The sequence below is a fragment of the Gorilla gorilla genome, chromosome 8 (genome assembly GCF_029281585.2).
Source record: "Gorilla gorilla gorilla isolate KB3781 chromosome 8, NHGRI_mGorGor1-v2.1_pri, whole genome shotgun sequence".
NCBI classification, from domain to species: domain Eukaryota; kingdom Metazoa; phylum Chordata; class Mammalia; order Primates; family Hominidae; genus Gorilla; species Gorilla gorilla.
This window is the reverse complement of record NC_073232.2, coordinates 81,851,665-81,865,050: the sequence shown is the minus strand read 5'-3', so window position 1 is coordinate 81,865,050 and position 13,386 is coordinate 81,851,665. Positions and strand designations below refer to the sequence as shown.

The following is a 13,386-nucleotide window of genomic DNA, read 5'->3' as shown; positions in this document are numbered from 1 at the left end:
CACTTGCCTAGTAACAAGAATTTTTAATTAAAAGGAATTTTAGGAAATCTTTCTCCTCAGTAGCTCTTATGTCTGTCTGCTACTTTTCTACTGCTTCTCATTAGCATTGTTTGTCATGAATAAATTAATATCAACCTCTATTAGATTGTATTTTAAAGGTGACTAATTTCTACTGTGTAAGTTTTCTATTGTCATTTTTTAAATCAAATTTTCTTTTTATTGTTTCCTAACAATTGCCCACAATTTAGTGGGTTAAAACAACAACATTTGTTTTACTAATAAATCTGCCATTTGGGAAAAGCTCGGCCAGGACAGCTGGTCACTGTTCCTCTTAACTTGCCTGGGGACAGCTCAAAGACTGGGAAACTACAGTAATCTGAAGGTTTGCTCAGCTATATGTCTTGTTGTTAATGCTGGCCATTGCCTAGAATGTTGGCTGTGGCAGGCAGCCAGATCACCTACATTGGAGCTTCTAGGCATACATAAATGGAACTTGCTTTGAAAAAATGGAATATGGTAAGAAGTATACCGTGAGATTTGCAACATTAGTTTAGAAAAGGCTCTCTATCTCAAACTGCTTGCCCTTGGTACCCCCTTCTCCTGTTTTGAGTGAGGATGGTCAGGCCACATTCTATTCATTAGCAGTAAGTCACTAAGTTTGGCCCATGTTATTATTTTTTTAATGAGATGAATTGTTTTATATTTTTAGTTGACATGTACATACACGTTTATGGGATATAGAGTAACAATGATATCTCCTCTATATATGTATACAATGTGTAATGCTCAAATCAAGATAACTAATATATTCAACACCTCAAACATTTATTATTTATTTCTGTTGGGAACATTTCCAATCCTCTCTTCTAGGTTTTGGAAGCATATCATAAATTATAGTTAACTGTATTCACTCTACAATGCCACAGAACACCAGAACTCATCCTCCTATCTAGTTATTAGCTATTATCAATTTAGTAAACATTGCTGATAAGTATTTCAAGCTTCAGCTTCTTTTTCACGTATTTAAAATTGCTTTCTGAATCACTGACTTATAAGGAAACAAATATACAATAATTATGCAGCTTATAATTACCTTAAAATGTACCCTTTTGATTTGTTTTCTTTTTAATTTTAATTTTTGTGGGTACACAGTAGGGTGTGTATATATATATATATATATATCCATATATGTATGTATGGGTTACATGAGATATTTTAATACAGGCATCAGATGCATAATAATCACATTAGGGTAAATGGGGTATTCATCACCTCAAGCTTTTATCCAATGTGTTACAAACAAATTAATTTTACTCTTTTAGTTATTTTTAAATGTACAATTAAATTGTTTGTTACTGTACTTTTAATTTGTTTAGACACAAGCAGAAACTCAAGAAAACCTATAGCACTTAAGAGAGCATGATATTGTTTCAATAAATAAGATGGAGGTGATAGTTAAAGATCTGCAATCTGAACTCTCCAAAATGAAAACTGTAGAAGACTTTAATAAAACAGAATTAGAAAAATATAAACACCTCTATTTAGAGGAATTAAAATTTAGGGATTTGTTGTCAAATGAACTAAACAAGTCAGTCAAAATATAATTATAGAAAGTAAATTAAGCTCATTAATTTGCCTCAAAAGTTTAATTTTTAGTGAGACAGGTTCACAACATCAGTGGGAAGTGGAAGTTAACTAGATAATATAATTATGGAAACATGATGTTAGTAAATGAACTGACCTTCAAAGTGTTTGTCCAGGAGAGTTTATGTCTCTTCCCCATTTGTTGGTTTTATATGGCTTTTTTTCCCCTTCAGATTCACACTAGTCAACCTGATCTGTTAGCCTTTCAGCTAAGTATTTTTGAAGCATTTAATTTGACAGTAGTATTGTCATTAAATGGCTTTTCAGCATGTCCCCAAATAGAAATACTAATAAGTTTAACTATTGTTTAGAGGATTAAAATTGAGACCAAAATGGTCATGTACAATTACTACTACATTTCACTTTCTGACACTTGGTAAATTAACTTTCTTTGATAGTGGTCTTGGGTATTATCATTAGACAGCACCCTGAGAAAACACCCTGTATAGTTTTTTTCATTCTTTATAAAAGCATCCTTGTGAAATGGGGAATTAATAATACAGAGATTAAGGGATGTACAATTCACAAAACGGTTAAAAATAACACCTTGGTTAGCCTGAAGGTTTGTGTGGAAGACAGAAGGCACAGGCCCCACCTCCGATGCCTTGGTCACAATGTTAGTAGCTAATTGTCTTTGAAGCTGTTTTAGTTCTTTTTGATCTCTCACTCAGCTATCTTTGTCTCCCCTAGGAGTTGTTTGTCTGAATTACTTCTCAGTGTCAAATGCTTAATTGATCCCAAATAATGAGTGAAAATGTACAAGAAATGTTAAATCAAATGCCTGAAAATATCTTTGAGGGATAATATTTAAAAATCTTTAAACTGGTTTAATAAACACATATTTATAGCTTTTTTAGTTTTAGTTTTTTAATTGCACATATTTAAGAAATACAACATGATGTTTTGATATATTTCTACATAGTGAAATAGTCATGGCGGCAAAAAAAACTTTTTGTTAGAAATCCTCCTAAAAATATTTGTACTTTTTAAGAACAATTTAAAACCTATAATTGCATACACTAGGCATGCTCTCACACATCTTCATTGTTAAAGCACGGCTTAATGGGAAATGTTATTTATTCTTATAGAAGGGTTTTCTTTTTAAATACAAGTCCTTTTCTAATTATGTAGGAAAAAATAAAATACTAAGCATTTTCCTTTTGCAATCTTCACAGAACTCATGAGAGACAAGCAGAGACCAGTAAGAAACTTCTTTTGGAGAAACAACAGACCAGATCTTTACTCACAACTCATGCTAGGAGGCCAGTCCTAGCATCACCTTATGTTGAAAATCTTACCAATAGTCTGTGTCAACAGAATACTTATTTTAGAAGAAAAATTCATTATTTCTTCCTGAAGCCTACAGACATAAAATAACAGTGTGAAGAATTACTTGTTCACGGTTAGTTATATTATCTTTCTTCCTTTGTTTTTCAGATTTCTGATGCAATTCTTGTTTTTAAGTAGGTGAAATACTGAGTTAATTGACTCACGTGTGTTAAATAATGGTCAACATTACCTGCGTTAACAAAGAAAGAAAACAGAAATTTTACAATTTTCTAAAATTCCCTGGAGCTCTCATTTTCATGAAATACCCATTTGTTAACTTCATTCAATAAACTTAAAATAACACATTTTGAATTGCTTTAAAAACTGCATTTAAGTTACATTTTAGAAAGGGAATATTATTTCCTAGTAACTAAATATATACTTTGAGATGTTTTGGCTGATTTTCTGATTGGTTTGAGTTTGGCTGTGCTTCATAACACTTCTAATGTTTTCCTGTACCATCTCAAGTTTTGCACCCCTAATCAGAAGTGAATGTTTGACATCCAAACACTTAATCACTTGTAGATGTTCATTATTTAAAGTAATCTAAAATAAATACATTTATGAAGTAAATAAACATGGAAAACTTAAATGATTCATTTTTGTTTTGTTTTAAAGCTAAAAGTCTTGTTTTTTTTTTAACACAAGACTGGATCTTTAATTGCCACTATACCTACATCACTTTTTCCCTCAGTTTTTGTAAAGTGTCTATTATTGCTGTGCAATTTTACAATAGCTTGAAAATAGCTAAATCAACTCTTTGAATTTTTAAAATGATGTTCACTTATGTATGTCTATGACTTGAATTATCGATGACAAATATGGCGATGATATTGAGTCTTTTAATAGCAACTACAACCACACATAAGCCATTATCTTCTTTCTACCCAGAATTGCATAAAGCTGCACAGGGTTCCCATCTACCCTGATGATGCAACAGACATCATTCAATCCAACCAGGTGATTTTACTCATAGTAAGAATCAATTTCTGGAGATCCCAAAATGATGCCAGCAATGACAAGATGTATAAATTGAGGCATTGGTTATATATATATATATAAATGGAGAGAGAGAGAGAGAGATTCCATTTTTTGTCTGGGGTAAAAATTTTAAAACTATATGCAGTCATCCTAGCTACTTAGGAGGCTGAGTAGGCAAAAGAGTCACTTGAGCCCAAGATTTCAAGGCTGTAGTGTATCATAATCATAGCTATGAATAGCCAACGCCCTCCAGCCTGGGCAACATAGCCCCTGTTAAAAATAAATAAATAAATAAATAAATTATTAAAAAACCCAGAATTTTTTTGAACTAAAATAAATAGGTAGCAAATAGTTTTCACTGTGTATCACTGTCACTAAAATACCCATTTCAATCAATGCACATTGGCTTATAGTTTTGATGGTGATTTCATAATCTCTTTAATGCAGAGAAAAATAGTGTATGCTTATGTTAAATGAAATGTTTTTTCTTTACCTGGCTTCATATTCTAAAAAATTCTAGAGGAGCAAATCTAAGCTTTCTCAGACAGCATTGCTGCCAAATGGGAACAATTAAATGATTGTTTTAATACATAAATTTGATGATCCCAGCTAGCTGAGTTTTTAATTATTTTGATAGCTTAGTTTTATTTTTCTGAAAAAAGAGTGATATGGTCAGGGTCTAAGTGCTTCAGGGTCATAAAACTGCACTTCTGTGTACAAAAAGAGGAAGAATGTTAAATACTACTGTGAAGTGTTAGTCATGATGCACATATGAATTTTCTTATCTGTTTTTTTCCAGAATAATCAGCTCATGTATTATTTTACAAGATAATGAAAACATGTATAAATACAAATGCAGTGCAGGCAAAGATTTTTGAGAAAATATTTTCTCTTAGTTTTTAGGGGGCAAAGTGCTATTTATTTTTAGTATTTCCGGATATGTTGAAAGACAGTTCATTTTAAACTTCATTAGTACTTCCAAGGAGTGCAGGGTTTCTTTGTGCGCAATTGGTTTGCCAAATCATGTTTGACTTAATAATTCTATGAAGATTCAGTGACATGTTTTCATACCTTCTTTATGTAATTGTTTACAAAATTCTTAGAGATACAGAAAGAAGGTGCCTACTAGAGTTGCTAAAATTTAATTATTTCTACTAGGAAAACATCTAATACTACTTTGAGAGGTGGCACAGATTATCTAAAATAATACAAAAGGTGGGTTTTTGGAGGGAGCATTACAAACAAGAAGACATTTAGACATTTTTGGCTATAATTCTAGAAAGTAAAATGTTAAAATATCTAAATCTAACATAAAATATGTTAAAATAGCATTGATACTGGATTTATTTATCTTCTTTATTTGCAAGGTTGTAATATTTGGGAATATTGTTAATTTGAAGGTCTATCTTATACAGCTTTTTTAACTATAAAGAAACTGATTATAATACATCATTTTTGTTGCATGTGATTGAAGTTGTGTTGGATGTCACAGCCAGTGTTCTCTATGTTGATGTCATTTGCCAGTTCTTGCACCTGTCACCAACACATGAAGTTTAGCCTTACCACTTAACACTATTATAGCTATCATAGATAACTACGTATACTTTTTCCAAACTTTTACTTTGTTTTTTTATTTGAGTTCTGAGATGCTTTGTTCTATATATGAGAAGGAATTTTATAATTTGATTGGTTCTTTAAAAAATTATAAAATTCAAAAATTAAAATTAGCTTCAAAAATACATCAGTCATTGGACCCTTTTGCACACAGAATGTTTTTGTAATAAATGAAATCATAAAGATTTATTCCACATTAAGGAAAGATAAGACTTAGCTGGTTTAAAGCTTTTTTTTAGGTTTGAAAGTTATATAGTACCTGTGTGTCTAAGACAATTCATGGCACCCAGTAGTCACTTGGTACATGTTTTTTAAATGTTTGAGATGGATGTCTAAATGTCTTCTTGTTTGTAATGCTCCCTCCAAAAATTGTATTATTTTAGATAATCTGTGCCACCTCTCATAGTATTATTAGATGTTTGAGATAGGAAGACTCATTTCTACATTGATTGGTTTTGGACTTCTGGTGCATTACTGACTCAAAAAGTTTCTAATAATTTATTTAAGTAACTTTTCTATTTCTCAAATGTTCATTCAGTTTAGCAACTTCTTTTCTAAATGTAGTTATATAGATATGTCCAAGCTAAAACCGTATTCCTAAGACTGTAACTTTTTACATGGTGGAACATTGTGTCACATGGTGGAAAGTTGTGCCACATGGTGGAACTTTGTGTCACATGGTGGAACATTGTGTCATATCAAAATGTTGAACTGCACTTTTTCCACAGTGTTGAGTTGCAGTTTTTCCCAAACAAAATAGTCCTGTTTGCATCACCAAGGAAGCGCCTGTCTACCCTGAATTTTAACTCTAATCAAACTATAATAATAGTTATGGCAATCATTCATAAGGCAAATACAGAGTTTGAGAAACTTACTACAACAGTTTTAGGCTCTATATAATTTCTCCTGTCTCCACTTTTTTATCTACTTAGCCAAATGCAAATTCCTCATTTTATCCTAAGAATTGTTTCAGATAGTTTCTCAAATTCTTCTAATTCTTCTTTTATTCATTTTTCCCCCACAAGGTCTTTAAATATATGTGTGGATCTATGCTTAATCTATCAGCTCTTTGGTCAATTAAGTGTTCCCCAGTTTCTTTCTCTGTGACACAGTGCACGTATTTAATACTCACAAACTACCAAGTATAATTGCCTTCAGTCATTAAACTATTGATATTTTGATCTTGAATTGCAGTGGTTTGAATGTGCAAACTTATTTGATTATGCTACATGGGAGTGCATAATTACTGTCATAAAACTTGAGTACTCCTTAAAATAGAGAATGGTATTACATTTTACTTTAAAAACATGGTTACTTGAAAATGTATTAATTATGGAAAAGTATGTGTGTGGTGTATATGTATTTATCAAATTGGTCTCAAAAAGACAATACAGCAATATTTTTAAACTTATAATATCAAGTATAATGTAACAGTAGCCTGTCACTAAGTTATTGTATTGTTGAAATAGTGAATATTGTATTTGTTGGGCTTTACTATTGTGATTGATTTCACTATATTTCATTCTCTTTTTTTTTTTTTTTTGAGGCAGAATCTCGCTCTGTCACTCAGGCTGGAATGCAGTGGCGCAATCTCGGCTCACTGCAAACTCTGCCTCCCAGGTTCACGCCATTCTCCTGCCACAGCCTCCCGAGTAGCTGGGACTACAGGCGCCCACCACCAAGCACAGCTAATTTTTTTACTTATAGTAGAGACGGGGTTTCACTGTGTTAGCCAGGATGGTCTCGATCTCCTGACCTCGTGATCTGCCTGCCTCGGCCTCCCAAAGTGCCGGGATTACAGGCGTGAGCCACCGCGCCGGGCCTGATTTCAGTTTCTTCCAGCCCTTCCTATTGTTAACATGGGGGTTGTGTTGAAGAATATAAAGTTACAAAGTCAAGGAAGTAGGAAACATTTTTACAAGTATTATGTAGCCATCTTTGTGGGGCTGTGGTGAGGTAGGCTGCAAATGATTCTCCTATTTCTTTCCCTGAGTTCAGAACATAGGAATTAGATTGATAGACATCAACATACCCGCTTTATTGCTGACTCATGACAACTAATGGGAAGACATGGCTCAGATGTGCAGCCACAGTGAGCTTCTGAACATTTCTTCTCAGACTAAGCTCTTACACACAGTTGCAATTGAAAGAAAGAATTGCTTGACATGGCCACAGGAGCAGGCAGCTTCCTGCAGACATGACAGTCAACGCAAACTCATGTCACTGTGGGCAGACACATGTTTGCAAAGAGACTCAGAGCCAAACAAGCACACTCAATGTGCTTTGCCCAAATTTACCCATTAGGTAAATCTTCCCTCCTCCCAAGAAGAAAGTGGAGAGAGCATGAGTCCTCACATGGAAACTTGAAGTCAGGGAAATCAAGGCTCACCAATTATTTGTGCATGGGTTTAAGTTTTCCTTGAAATTAAGTTCAGGTTTGTCTTTGTGTGTACCAATTAATGACAAGAGGTTAGATAGAAGTATGCTAGATGGCAAAGAGAAATATGTTTTGTGTCTTCAATTTTGCTAAAAATAACCCAGAACATGGATAATTCATTTATTAATTGATTTTGGTAAGCCAAGTCCTATCTGGAGAAAATTAATAGTTTTTCTAAAAAAGAATTTTCTCAATATCACCTGGCTTGATAACATTTTTCTCCTTCGAGTTCCTTTTTCTGGAGTTTAACAAACTTGTTCTTTACAAATAGATTATATTGACTACCACTCACAGATGTTATGATATTAATTTCTATTGCTTACTTTGTATTCATAATTTTAGGATTCACAATTTAGCTGGAGAACTACTTTTTAACCTGTTGCACCTAAACATGATTGAGCTGCAAGACAGTTTTACCATATGCATGCATTTTCTCTGAGTTATATTTTAAAATCTATACATTTCTCCTAAATATGGAGGAAATCACTGGCATCAAATGCCAGTCTCAGACGGAAGACCTAAAGCCCATTTCTGGCCTGGAGCTACTTGGCTTTGTGACCTATGGTGAGGCATAAGTGCTCTGAGTTTGTGTTGCCTCTTTTGTAAAATGAGGGTTTGACTTAATCAGTGATTTTCATAGCTTAAAATTTTTTTGAAGAACAGAACTTTTTTTAAAACAGTTAGATGCAACCATATTATATAAAACAGAACAGATACAAGTAGAGCTAACTTGCTAAAGAGAGGATGGAGGCTCTGAAGCTGTGACTTCATTATCCCTTAATACTGCTATGTCCTCTGTAGTACCTTAGATTTCTATGGGACATCGTTTAAAAACTATTGTTTGTGTGAGAGCCTTGCTAATTTCCTAAAAATTGTGGATACATTTTTTCTCCCATGTATAATTTTCTCACCTTCTATTTAAAAAGAAAAAAAAAGTCAGTGTAGTATTTACATATTTTACCCTATAAGGAGCTAACATAACTTTTGATTTAGTGTTATTCATAAAATTAGGTTAGCAGTTTATTAACCTTTTGTATTTACTCTGGCAATGTTTAATATCTCATAAGCTATACACACCTCGAAGCCATCAATGACAACCTTTTCTTGCTGAATAGAACAGTGATTGATGTCATGAAGACAATTTTATCTCCTTTTGCCTTCCATAATTTGTACCAGGTACTGTATGTGGTCGCTTGAATGGAAATAATAATTCTGAATTTTGATTAAGAGAAATATGAGAAAAATGTGTGGATTTAATAGGAAAGAAAGAACAAAATTGAAAGGGACTTATAAAAAGTCATGTAACATTGAAAAGTTTATACTTGAAAATATGCATAAAATTACCCAACTCTTTCCACAGCCAATAATAATAATAACAATAAAGGTGGAGCCATCAATATCCAAGACCCTTTCCCTAAGCTTCTGGATGTCCTCATACAGAAGCTTCTTCCCCATGTTTTGGATTTGTCCCTTTTCTCTCTGAGCATTCACATCTGACCTGGTATCACTTTCTCAAAGGAAGTTACCCTCAGCAGTTCTTTGTGGGGTAAAGTGTTAAAAGGTCAGTCAAAGGCTGGAAGATAATTTATGCAGGGAGAGGCCACTTCAGCACTGCAAGAGAGGCAGCTCCTTCTACCATTTATTTATTTTTTTAAATTTTGTTATTATTATAAGTTTTAGGGTACATGTGCACAATGTGCAGGTTTGTTACATATGTATACATGTGCCATGTTGGTGTGCTGCACCCATTAACTCGGCATTTAGCATTAGGTATATCTCTCCTACCATTTATTTTTTGAGAGTTAGGAGGGTAAAAAATGGCGTCACTTAAATTTGTTAAAAGAAAGTATTCTCTACAGAGTTCATATTTCTTCAGTACAAAATTAGACAATCTGTTGAGAAACGTGTTTGATATTTACCTAATCAAATTTTTGTGTTATCTAAAAATATTCATAAACAGGCTGTAAAGAAGTAATGTAATCTATTACATGTAGGAATTAAATATTTAGAACAAGAGCTTTTGGGGAAAAGATAATAGCATTACCTTAGTAGTTTTTTAGTTGAAGTCACGTGAAAATGTACATTTTCATAGTGTTTATTAAAGGTAATATAATATTCTTCCAGTAAAGCCTCCTTCCTTTATCTGATATTGAGTTATTTCCTTTACAAGACCTCTCTAGTAATGTGTATTGTCACGTTATTAAATTTACCAGGCATGTCTGTAACATTATAGTCACAGATGTGTTATGAAGTACAGTCTCTCAAAATATGGGAAAACATGTTTGTCCAAAAATGGTGAAGGCTTTAAGTATCATATTATCATTGGTAATAAAATGTCCAGTATGTGCAGTACACAATTTCAGACCTTGTTGGCATACGGGGAGAGAATACCTCTTATACAAAAGATGTAAAGAGGAACACTCCAGATGGAAACACTTGCAATGGAGCTTGAAATACTCCCACACATTTCATAATTAAGTAGAAAACTATAATTAAATGATTCTTAAAACTGATACTAATTTCTGAAAAGACATCAAAGTTACAACTATGCAGCTACGGGATACTTTCCTCCTTTCTAATTCTAGAAAGTTATGAATCAAGCTAACATTGAAAACTGGTTCTACCTATATTTATCCTTTTTTCAATCAAATTTTCTGAAATCTATGTGTTTATATAAAGAAATATCAATCATAATGTAGATCACATGATATTTTTACTTATTCTCTTGCCAGTCCAATTTTCTCATGACATTATGTGAGTACCACTTTCTTCGTGTGTGTATTTAAGGTTCTGTGCTGAAAAGTTGATAACATAGAACATACATTGAAATGTAAATTTTCTGAAGGGGGAGAATGGAAAGTTAATTTAAGGAAAAACCTATTGAAGTGAAAAAACTGAACTTTAATAAAGGACAGAGTTTTGCTAAGAATTAGAAAGAAATGCATTCATTGCAAAATACAAATTAAATTCTCTAACCTTTGTAGTAGTAAGAGAAAAACTCATAGACCAATATTATTTGTAATTTTTTCTCAGGTTTAACAGCACTACACATGTATAGTCTCTATTATCTAAATCTAAAATAAGTAAGAATTTTAGGTTATTTATGTGATTGTGTTTTTCTATTTAAGCAATTCTTATGTTAGGTATAGTCTCTGAAAGTACTAAAGGGCACAATTCTGTAAGTGAGACATCATTTTCAGGATAGTTTCTCTTCTTAAAATTAAACATTATAGATAATATTTGACTTATTTAAAATGCAGCAGGAGTGGCAGAAAATACCACTAGAGCAGGAGAAAGGTACATTGCAAAATTTATTAATTCAATTCAGATTTATTAATTGGTTTCTAAAATAAACGGTAAATAGGAAATGGCTATTTACAGTTTGATTGATAAGTACATTAGTTGGCTATTGTTTGTTTAATAGATAGTATGCTAATTATTTTTGTACACATATTTAATGAAAGATATAAACACATACTCATAATTAAGAGTATATTTATGCCTCATTAATTTGTCATGTTCCATATATTTAGAAAAATCTCAAGTAGTCGGCATATCTGTTTTTGGCTCTAACTCTCTGCCATCCCTGTGGAACTTTTAGCCTACACACTGCAGTTGTTTTGAGAAAACAAAGGCATCATTCTCTTCTCAAGGTTATGGTAGTGATTTAAGGCCAACAGACCCAAGACTCATCTTGTAATGCATAGCCAAACAGTCATAGTTCATAAGCAGTCACGTGACTGGTGACATTTTAAATCTCCAGTCTTTGACTTTGTCATTGGTTGACTTTTGTCTTCAGGAAATATTCTACATTTCTTGGCATACAATAAAAATGCCCAAGTCAATTTGGTTGTTGTCAAATTATTCAGCTTTTTCTTACCACTTACTAGTACTCCACCTCTTTGCTCTAGCATCCAGCCAACTAGACTACATAGAATTTCACAGTGATCTTCCTCAGCTCCAGCTCTTGGCATTTGCTCCTCCCTTCTATCTGACATATGTTTTTGTTGTCCTTCTGGTATCAACCTGCATATCTTATCCACCAAAAAGTCTACAATATTGACCCAAAACCTGGATGTCCTATCTGTGTGTTCCAGTAATGCCCTATTTTAAATGTGTCATGATATCTATTACTTTGTGTGAAAATTACCTGTTTGTTTTTTCAGGTTATATAATAGTATAACACTGCCAAGGAGTGGATTATCTCATCTTCATCCTGTAATTCCAGTGTTTGTCACGTGGTTGTTGAATAAATGAATAAAGAATGAGAAAGCCAAAAGCTCTGATACATAATCATGATGATAATTATTTCAATGCACAACTACGGGTGAGTTATATTTAACAGCAATTTTGTATCATAGTTATATATACATTTTTTTATTCTCACTAACACAGAGTAGGTTCTCAACTCTTTTTTCCTGACTTCCACTTAGTTTACATAAAATCTTTTAGGTAAAGAACATAAATATTTTTCTTTCCAGGTGGTGCTGAACTAGAATCTATATTTTCTGAAACTGGCTCCTCTAGGATCTACTAATGATTTAAATCTAAAAGATGAAGTTAGTAAAGCATCAGAAAAAAAAGGTACTAACTTTTATTTTTAAAATTATATAATATAAAAAATTGTAATATTTTATTACTGGAATGCTTACTTGAGCTTTTAATGATTTTTTAATTTAACATAAAACATAAAAATTTTTCTTAAAAAGGATAATATTTTTATATCATATACGTCTGATGAAAATTTATATGGCATTTTAAACCATGTTTCTAAGCCTCTTTAACAAACTTTTTAGTGGATCTTACAAATAAAATCCTGTATTATTGAGTTTTACATACTCAAATGATTCAATAGGCAGCTGTTTAAACAAGCAAAACTACCAAGTTGTTATTAGTGCTTTGTATCCTGTAATTTTTATTATAATTACAGTGATAGATTTAGATTTCAACTGACATCATTTTGGTATATTAGTACTGTGGTCATTGTCAGTGGTTGCATGTAATGCAATTGACACCATACCATCAAATTTATGTAATTTTAAGTACTGATTTATATGGATCTTTCCTCATGAAAAAATAAGGTTTTCCTAAGACTTTTCACCTTTTATGTTACTTATTTATTTTTTGGTTAGCTTTTGGAAACAGTCTTAAAATTAAAGAAAAGTTTCAAACTTTACTACAAAGAACTTTCTTTCTCTGAACCATTTGAGAGTAAATTGCTGACACTCTACCGTGATTTCTGATTTCCTTAGTGGGTATTCCTACAAGTCAGGACATTCTACGTGACTACAATATAATCTCACAGAAATTTAACATTAATACATTCTAAGATTTAATTCTTAGATTCTTGGTAAGTTTTATTACTTGTCTATAATATTCCT

General features: G+C 32.4%; 1 protein-coding gene across 1 annotated transcript in view; it reads left to right on the top strand.

Moving 5' to 3' along the window:
* ANKRD30A (ankyrin repeat domain 30A) overlaps positions 1-12,329 on the top strand; it is a 147,350-nt gene extending 135,021 nt beyond the window's left edge. Inside the window, exons 54-55 of the mRNA XM_063709690.1 lie at positions 2,820-3,046; positions 12,172-12,329. The gene's annotated coding sequence lies outside the window, so the exon portion shown is untranslated. The remainder of the gene's footprint in view (positions 1-2,819; positions 3,047-12,171) is intronic.
* The last annotated feature ends 1,057 nt before the right edge of the window (positions 12,330-13,386 follow it).